Source organism: Chelonia mydas, chromosome 22 (genome assembly GCF_015237465.2).
Source record: "Chelonia mydas isolate rCheMyd1 chromosome 22, rCheMyd1.pri.v2, whole genome shotgun sequence".
Lineage (NCBI taxonomy): Eukaryota > Metazoa > Chordata > Testudines > Cheloniidae > Chelonia > Chelonia mydas.
In genome coordinates, this window is record NC_051262.2 from 6,478,760 (window position 1) to 6,488,549 (window position 9,790).

Consider the following 9,790-nt stretch of genomic DNA (forward strand, 5'->3'; position numbering starts at 1 on the left):
TTCACTTTACAAATATGTAAATGTCTCAAACGTGCCATTGGCATGTTGCAGCAGACAGCTTAAGCCAAGAGAAAATTCTTTGGCAGTGACATCAATTCAACAGTAAGTAATGCATTTTCTAGCGCTGAGATTCGATTTAAGGTCTCTCTCCATTGAGTGGAATGATTGAATGGTATATTAAAACATCAACAAATTAAGCTCCTTTTGCTAAGGTCCTGTCTGTTTATAATTTGAAAGTTTCTTTTATTTTGCCTTTAACCGTTGGTTCCTTCCCATATCCACAAGTCTGATAGAACCACTGGTTTAAAGTTTAATCCCTGTCTCTTATTGGAATTAGCCACCACTTCTGCTTTAGAAAGTGAGTTAGGGCTCAGTCCTGTTAGGGTATTTAGGCCCAGATCCTCAAAAGGTATTAAGGTGACTAACTTTCACTGATTTCAATGGGAGTCAGACAGCTACCTTTGAGGATCTAGGCCTAAATGGCTCCTGCAAAGTACTGAGCACCCACCGCTTCCATATTGGGAGGTAATCAGCACCTAACAGGATCGGGCTCTTATATTTAGATATTTGGATCAAGCAGAAGTCTCATATGGACTGGATTCCAGAGCATTAAAGTAAGAAAAGGACAGTTTAGTCTAAGTATCTCTGTGAGCTTCCTACAACGAGAGATATTAGGAAGAGGAGTGGAGGCAGCCCCATCACGAGGCACATTTAACACTAGCCCGGACAATAGGGCACAGTCCTAGACTAGCCAGGATAGGGGCTAAAAGATCTTTCTCAACAAGGAATCTGGGAACGACTGAGTCAGGTAGAACAGCACTGGATGGGCTCAGCTTTGGTGATGCAGTTGTAGAGATGCCCCAATCTGTGCCCATGCAGAGGACTAGTTGTCTAAAAGTAGAGTAAATCAGACAACTAACTCTGTCTCTCTGTAGTGGGGTAGACACCTGCTCCTGCCCTGAAGGGCTTAGAACAGCCCCGGAGAGGGCTGGGGCTGTGGACTAGAAGCTGGGCTGATTGGGGAAGTGGCCGCAGCTGGGCCACGCTCCAATCAGGCCACAGCTGGCCTGTATAAGAAGGCCCGGGCAGCCAGGAGTAGTCTCTCTCTCTCTTGAGGGAGAAGGGCTTGGCTGCTAGGGAGCTTGAGAGAGTACCTGAGGTGGAGCAGGGCTGGGGAGCTCCGGCCTGGAAACCCCCAGGCTGCAGGCCAAGAGTAAGGCCAAGTAGGTACTGTGGTTGTAGGGGGCAGTCCATGGGTAGGCAGAGGCAGCGGGTCCAAACCCCTTCGCCTGTGATGAGTGGCTGATACACTGCAGTCTGCCCAGGGAGCGGGGCTAAGTGAGGACTGGCAGTAGCCAAGACTGGGGTGAAGTGGGGATAGTGGGTGGGGGGTTCCCCTGGGTGTGGAGACCCTGAGACTGAGGGGTTACTGCCAGAGGGGCAGCACCCCAGACAAAAGGGAACTGGGTCTGGGAGGGACATGGGGGCCAGTGAGAGGGGGATCACCAGATGGCAGAGAGCGCTCTGGAGGCTGGTGAGCTAATTCCCATGGACGACCAGCAGGAGGTGCCACCGGGTGAGTCCACTCCATTACACTCTCCAAATCAAAATAAGATTCTCAGCTGGTGTAAATTGTTGTAGCTCCATTGAACACAGTGCAGCTATGATAATTTATGCCACATGAAGATCTGCTCCATGATAGCTAAGTTGCCCCAAGAAATTGGAAGACTCCAGAATAAGAATCCTGAAGAAGAGCGCTGCGTAGCTCGAAAATTTGTCTCTCTGACCAACAGAAGTTGGTCCAATAAAAGAGATTACCTCCCCCCCCTTGTGTGCCTAATGCCCTGTTGGGTCTCAGGGCTACACCACTACTGCAGATCCAGAATAAATAGCATCTCCCCAGGTTGCATGGGTGGGTGAAGGTGCCAGATTTTACTTTTTGGGTTTTGTTCCTGGGATTACACCTCAGTCTGAACACCACTAATCAGAACTGTTTCAGCAAGAATTTCCACACCCTGGGTCCCCTGTCTGAGAGCACTCTGCCCAGCACCTAATAGTCTGTGAAGTACAGCTGACTTGGAGGCTAGTTCAGCGTGATGAGGACCCAGAGATAGCCAGGTCCCAGTCATAGAATAACAGAGTTGGAAGGGACTTCTGGAGGCCATCTAGTCCAACCCCCTGCCCAGAGCAGGACCAATCCCAACTAAATCATCCCAGCCAGGGTTTTGTCAAGCCTGACCTTAAAAACTTCTAAGGAAGGGGATTCCACCACCTCCCTAGGTAACGCATTCCAGTGTTTTACCACCTTCCTAGTGAAAAAGTTTTTCCTAATATCCAACCTAAACCTCCCCCACTGCAGCTTGAGACCACTACTCCTTGTCCTGTCATCTGCTATCACTGAGAATAGTCTAGATCCATCCTCTTTGGATCCACCTTTCAGGTAGTTAAAAGCAGCTATCAAATCCCCCCTCATTTTTCTCTTCGGTAGACTAAACAATCCCAGTTCCCTCAGCCTCTCCTCATAAGTCATGTGTTCCAGTCCCCTAATCATTTTTGTTGCCCTTTGCTGGACTCTCTCTAATTTCTCCACATCCTTCTTGTAGTGTGGGGCCCAAAACTGGACACAGTACTCCAGATGAGGCCTCACCAATGTTGAATAGAGGGGAACGATCACGTCCCTCAATCTGCTGGCAATGCCCCTACTTATACACCCCAAAATGCCATTGGCCTTCTTGGCAACAAGCGCACACTGCTGACTCATATCCAGCTTCTCGTCCACTGTCACCCCTAAGTCCTTCTCTGCAGAACTACTGCCTAGCCATTCCGACCCTAGTCTGTAGCGGTCCATTGGATTCTTCCGTCCTAAGAGCAGGACTCTGCACTTGTCCTTGTTAAACCTCATCAGATTTCTTTTGGCCCAATCCTCCAATTTGTCTAGGTCCCTCTGTATCCTATCCCTACCCTCCAGCATATCTACCACTCCTCCCAGTTTAGTGTCATCCGCAAACTTGCTGAGGGTGCAATCCACACCATCCTCCAGATCATTAATGAAGATATTGAACAAAACCGGCCCCAGGACCGACCCTTGGGGCACTCCGCTAGATACCGGCTGCCAACTAGACATGGAGCCATTGATCACTACCCTTTGAGCCCGACAATCTAGCCAACTTTCTACCCACCTTGTAGTGCATCCATCCAGCCCATACTTCTTTAACTTGCTGACAAGAATACTGTGGGAGACCGTGTCAAAAGCTTTGCTAAAGTCGAGGAATAACACGTCCACTGCTTTCCCTTCATCCACAGAACCAGTTATCTCATCATAGAAGGCAATTAGATTAGTCAGGCATGACTTTCTCTTGGTGAATCCATGCTGACTGTTCCTGATCACTTTCCTCTCGTCTAAGTGCTTCAGAATTGATTCCTTGAGGACATGCTCCATGATTTTTCTGGGGACTGAGGTGAGGCTGACCGGCCTGTAGTTCCCAGGATCATCCTTCTTCCCTTTTTTAAAGATGGGCACTACATTAGCCTTTTTCCAGTCTTCCGGGACTTCCCCCGATCGCCATGAGTTTTCAAAGATAATGGCCTATGGCTCTGCAATCACATCCGCCAATTCCTTTAGCACTCTCGGATGCAACGCATCCGGCCCCATGGACTTGTGCACGTCCAGTTTTTCTAAATAGTCCCGAACCACTTCTTCCTTCACAGAGGGCTGGCCACCTCCTCCCCATGCTGTGCTGCCCAGTGCAGTAGTCTGGGAGCTGACCTGTAAATGCTTTTTCAGATTAGGACCAAGACTCGGAATTTCATTCTGAAGTGAATAGAGAGGCAGTGGAGTTCACAATCTGTGGGTGTGACAGGTTTGCGTTGACCTTTGCTCTGCTGCCGGCTGCACCAGCTTCAACCATCCCAGGACAAATGAAGTCAGTCCCAGACAGAGTGAGTTGCAATGTCTCACCTGGAGAAGGCTAAAACATAGATCACCGTGGCTGGGCCTCAACCTGGAAGAAAGGGCTGAAATGTCTAGCCAGCTGAAGATGGAAGAAGGCATTCCCCTTACTTAATCCTGCATGACAAGGGCCAGGTGGGGGGGTTTGGATCAGATGACCGCTTGAGGTCCTTTCCAGCCCTACATTTCTGTGGCAATCTGCCTGTCCATTAGTATTTTAACTAATTGACAGAAATCAGACATGATTTCTGAAGGTCGGAAGCACATTAGCTAGAGCTGGGTGATCCCATTTGGTTGAAATAAGAATGGGAGGAATGGACCTGAACTTTTCTGCAAATCTTAAAGCAAACAGAATGTTTTCTTTAAAGACTGATAAAAATGTTTGGATTCTAAATGTTGTGAAGAGCGAAGGAGACACAGTTTAAGCCAGATGGAAAGTAAATTGTGGTTTGCTTCTCTCTGCATGTTTTTAACCTTGACAGATGGGCTGAAATGTTTTTTCATGAGAGTTCCAGAAGGGAGAAGTTATAGAAGCTGCTGGAGAATTTATGGCTCCCAGTCTTCAGCTCCTTGCTCTGAAGTATAGTTATAAATAAAGTTTAAGTTGGCATTTCTGAACCACTTCCTGCTGCTCAAGGCTGTGGATTTGGTGAAAAGCGAAGTTAGAGCTGATGGGCTTTGGGAGATAGGTCTGGGTGGGAGCTGGAGGGATGGAGTCATCCCCCACCATGGATCCAAGCTGCAAAGCAGCTGATTAGCTGCTAGAGAAGTTTCCCCTAAATTGTGATTTTTGGCTGATAGACTCCTTAACCATGCACCTCCCCTGAGTGGCCATTAAAATGCCCTCTTATGCTGCCATGAGTCACCACAATACACTGTAGCACACGGTCTTTCCGTGGCCTTCCTAAACAGATGTTGATTGGTACCACAGTGGTTCTCCTGCTACTTCTGGGGCCTTGTGTGTCCTGGCATGCTAAGACTAGAGATGCAAGGTTTCAGACTAAGTGAAAGCTTTGTAGCAAATTACAAGCAGGTGAAATTTAGGGGTTCTTTAGAGACACGGGATTATTCCAGGGGGTTGATAACAGCAATATAGATCCTCTAGTTCCTTGATTCTATTCCAGGCCCTTATAGCACAGGGATTACTAGCAATTCCCATTTTACAGGGGTCCAATGGCTTAGTGGTCTCAGTCCATTTTCCAGTGATTCGGTGTACTCATCACAAAACCCACCCCTAAAACTGGCACCATGGTGGTCCATCTCAGTGGAATGGTCAAGGACTGACATGACTCTTCTAGACACGGTCTCTCCCATTCAGGATTGAGACATCAATAGGGCAGTGTGTAGGGAAAACTTTCATTGCTGCTACCCAAATGGTCACCTGTTCTCTCTCTGGATTCTCATTCTGACCCACAGCATCCCTGCAAGGAAATGGTCTAGGGGTATAAGTATCTTAGCTATGGTTGTTTATGCTCTTTTGCCAATAGGAAAAGAGAGCTTTTGGTGGCTGTAATGTCAAGGGTGTCACATTTGTATGCTGTGCCAGATCCTCTCTTGACAAATGGGGAAACCAAGGAACAGAGAAATAGCATTCCCCAAGTTCGCACAGCTCACCCACGTCTCCAGACTCCTAGCCCAATGCCTTATTCACTAAAACTAGGCCACCTCCCAGAAAATCAAAGCCCAAGAAATGGAATTGCCAAAAAATTGTACAATAATACTACTTGGATTAGATCAAATTCAAATAAGCTCCAGAAGAAAACTTCTTTTTAGAAATCAACTACCTCTAAATAATTCAGTTCTGCTAAGACAAACCATTTTTCTGCCTTATTCTTGAATTAGTTCAAATTCTTATCAGTGTTTTATAGAATCATTTCAAAAGGAGAGGGGGAAAATTTACTTAAAAACAAAGTCAAAGGCTCCAACATATGTTCTTGGCTGGTAGAATTCAAGATGAGGGTTTTAAACCTCCTGTGAGAGTTCCCTTTCACAGCCCTCCCCTAATCCTCTGGAAATCGCCTGTTCTCTACAGCTGTTGGTTATCCAGATAAACTATTTGTTCAATTATTCTTGGCCTAGATGGTGCGGCCTACCTCAAAGGCTCTCAGCTTCATAGCTCAGCCTAATTCAATAGCCCCAGCCCCTCACAGAACAGCCTAGAGCAGACTGGGGCTTGTTTGAAGCCCACTGTGTTCCTTACAAGACTGCCCCCCCTCATCGCCCCCAAGGCTTTTAATCTCTACAAGGATAGCACTGAGGTGTCTGAAGTGCCCTCGTGGTGGAGGGCTGGGCTGGGAGGGAACCGTTGTGGTGTCGGAGTGCCTGGGTGATAAAATAATTACAAATGAAAGAGAGATTATCAGAAGCTGTTGAGACAAATGCTTCCAAAATGGTTTCTGAAGTGCTGGCGGTTCCTTCTAACAGGAGAAGTCAGCTGCAGCTGCTGTCTCCATAGCAATCCAAAGAAACACAGGCCCCACTGGGAGCCTGTTATGAAAATGTGAGACCCGACAAACAGCTACTCAGGGGGAAGAGATGACAGACCGGGTCAGCTTTGCATCATATAAATGGACTGGTAATTAACACAATTTTTTTTCACATTTGTCTTTCCCCCACAACTTGGCTTTTGCAGAAACATTAAAACCTGACTAATAAATGGCTTACAGCTGTTGAAAGATGAATCCTGCCTGGCTCCGGCTCCAGGGATCACTGGGTTGATCTTCCAAGGGTCCCAGTGTCAAGCTCTTCTCAGACACCACCTTTTCCTAGCTACAATTTCCCTGGTGGGCTGCCATCATTTCTGCCCACTTTGGCCTCACTGTGATTTCCAAAGGCCCCCCATTCTGCAAAAGTGCAAGGAAAATGCATGGACGATCGAGATGCCAGGACAGTACATAGAACATGCAAAAGTGTCCTTGATTATGCATAGTCCTTGTATGAAACTCTGAATGAGTTGATCCTTGCATGACAAATGCATGTTCCTTGCATTTTTGTCAATATGAGTCTCAAGTCTTTGCATTAAGTTCAGGCTTGTGGCTCCGTACTGATGGCAAGTCTAGATCGCCCCCACATAGACCTGCCAATGTTGCTTTCTGCTCTACAGAAGGGTTTGTTGGAGCTCTTCTACCCAAGTACTAATTCAGCCTAGCTGGCTTGACAGAATCGGAGCACAAGGTGCCATAGCTTTATTCTCACAAGGCGGCATGGTGGGTTATATTCCATTACATTTTCTATATCCACAGGGCAGTAGTGGAGTGGAGTCAGTCTTGGTGCATGACTTTAAAAAGCTCGAGCTGAAATGTTACAAGCAAATAAAAAAAATGCCTCCCCTGTTTATTTATAGCTATGAGGTAAACAATTACTGGGTGTTGTGAAAGGTGACAATCCCCAGCTCCGGTCAGGCTGTCCAGGGCAGCATATTTTTATTGAGGCTGAGGGTTAAATATAGTGCCTAATGTTTTTTGGATTTCTCTGAGGCATAAGAAATGCATGGATGAGTGACGGGTCTCCTGTGTTGGTTGAATTAGGGGCTAGTCCACAGAGATGGGATGCGTTTCGGATGTGGGTAGAAAGCTGCCAGGCTGGGATACGCTGCCAGCAATAAGTGGGAGGCTAAACAGATGCAATATGTGGAACAACTGCAGCCTCGGTGGAGTGAAGTGGTCGTTCAGAGAGAGAGAGTGTGAGCAATGTAATCACAGAGATGTAGGATTGGCAGGGACGTCAAGAGGTTATCTTGTCCATCCTGCCCATTCTGAGGCAGCACCAAGTATACCTAGAGCATCTCTGACAGGTGTTTGTGGAATCCCCATCTTTGGAAGTTTTTAGGAACTGGTTAGACAAACTCCCTCGCTAACATGTTACAGTGCTTATAGTTGAAAGACTTTCCTAATATCCAATCTAAATCTTCCTTGGTGCAATGAGGGAACCTCAAACCGTTCAGCGAGTGAGTCCAGAAAAGTACCCAACATTTCAGATCGCTTTGTTGTTGTGATTTATTTTGTATTATGGTAGTCCGCAGGGCCCCATGTCTTGGATCAGAGCCTCATTGTGCTACGTGCTGAGCAAACACAGAACTAAAAGATGGTCCCTGCCCCAAAGAGACCTGTCCTATATACCCCTTGCTGGCTCAGCGTCCAAAGGACTAACCAATCAGCTGCCTGGATTCTCAGCCAGAGCTGATTGGCAGCCCCACAGCAGTGGTGAGAATAAAAGGGGTGCAAGGCAGGAGGGTGGGGCAGTTATCAGAGAGACTGAGGGACTGCAGGTTGAGGATCCCTCCAGCAGGCTGGTGAAAAGCTGCCAAGCCAACCAACCCAGCAAGGGAGGGGAGAAAGGAGAAGAAGGTGGGGACACTACAGAGAGGTAGGAAGTAGCTCAGGGAACAGCAAGGGATGGAGAGAGACTGGTTCTTGGCTGTCCCAAACAAGCGCCCTGAGCTGGAACCCAGTCACATGGGTGGACCTGAGTTCCCCTACCTACTCCAGCCAGTGGCCTCTTAGAGATAACTCTCATTAACCCTAGAGAACTAGGGCTGATTAGCCCTTAAAGCTTTCCCATTACACTAGAAGAGACAGACTATTGAGGACCAGGCCAGGAGAGGGTTCTGTCCTTGACATGGACTTGGCAAAGCAGAGTTGGGTATGATGGCATAAGGGAGGACAGAACCAGGCTGCTGTAGCTCCCTGCCCCACCACAAGAGGATGCTAAAAGATAAGGAGCCTTTATTACAAGATCACAGTCCAAGACAAGAGACAACAAATGCATACAACAGACAGAGATAGCATAAGAATACAACACAGCACTGGTCTCACTGTCTAACACACGAAGTGCTCAGTCACCTTGCTACCCAGGTGATAATTCATGCCTGGCCTAACCCTCATTCGAATTGTCAAGAGAACAGGCTCTCTGATGAGATTTTCTTCCAGTATGTCCTGCTCGCTGTTGAGCCAGATGCAGCACAAACAGCCTTTCCTGGTCTTCTGAATCTGATGCCCAAGAGCAGCTGTTGGTGCAGAGGCAAGCAGAAAAAAAATAAATTATCCCGACCTTTTCAAATTTAGGGGGGGAGGAGTAGGGTACAAAAAGGGGGGGGAGCTGGAGGAGGGGTTTTGGCTTGAATTTTGGAAGATCTGTGGATTATTCTTAACTTGTCTGCTTTGGTTAATCTTTTCTCTAATTACCAGCTGAAAAGAGGAAAGCTTCAGAAGGCAGATCAGCAGATGCAACATGAAGATACAAACTATTGGATACCCAAACTATGTGAGAATAAAGATGGGCTAAAGTCCAGATCCAACCCCTCCCATCCAAATGTCTGAGAGCATTTCAGATCTGGATCTGAACTTTGAGGCACTCGCCTGCAGTTCTGCCCCTGCTTTAAGTGCGAAGAAGAAGACATCTCCTGTAGAGACAGAGTCCCAGGCTGCAATGATACACGCGAGTTGGGGTTGTCCTGTGTTCATTCCTTTTTTAACTACACAACTGTTAAGGTTACTTTCCACAGCAAGAAAAGGGGAAACAGGCCCCTACCCCAGCCCCTTAACCCTGCCCCTAAGAGAGCCCCTGATCCCTGACTTATTCCAAGTCTCCACCCAGCATTTTCAAAATACCCTTGGACACAGTTTGTGAAGCCAGGTGAACAAAATCCATAGATGGTACAGTAGCTGCACTGCAGATCCCATTTCACTGCCCCCCGCGGGGCCTAATAGCACCGCGGCTTATTTGAAACATCCCCCACCACCTCCTCTCCTAACCCACTTTTCAACATGTCCTGCTCCTCTGTGTGCATTTAAAATAAAGCAAAACTCACTCATGCCAAGTTTGTGGCATTTGCTGATGGGA

The 9,790-nt window shown here is 47.4% G+C and overlaps 1 long non-coding RNA gene across 1 annotated transcript; it reads left to right on the forward strand.

The window, feature by feature from the left end:
- Positions 1 to 1,098: 1,098 nt before the first annotated feature.
- LOC122463587 lies at positions 1,099 to 9,790 on the forward strand. The gene is made up of 3 exons (XR_006287080.1): positions 1,099 to 1,223; positions 6,374 to 6,524; positions 9,136 to 9,790. It is a non-coding gene; the product is annotated as an uncharacterized LOC122463587 (long non-coding RNA).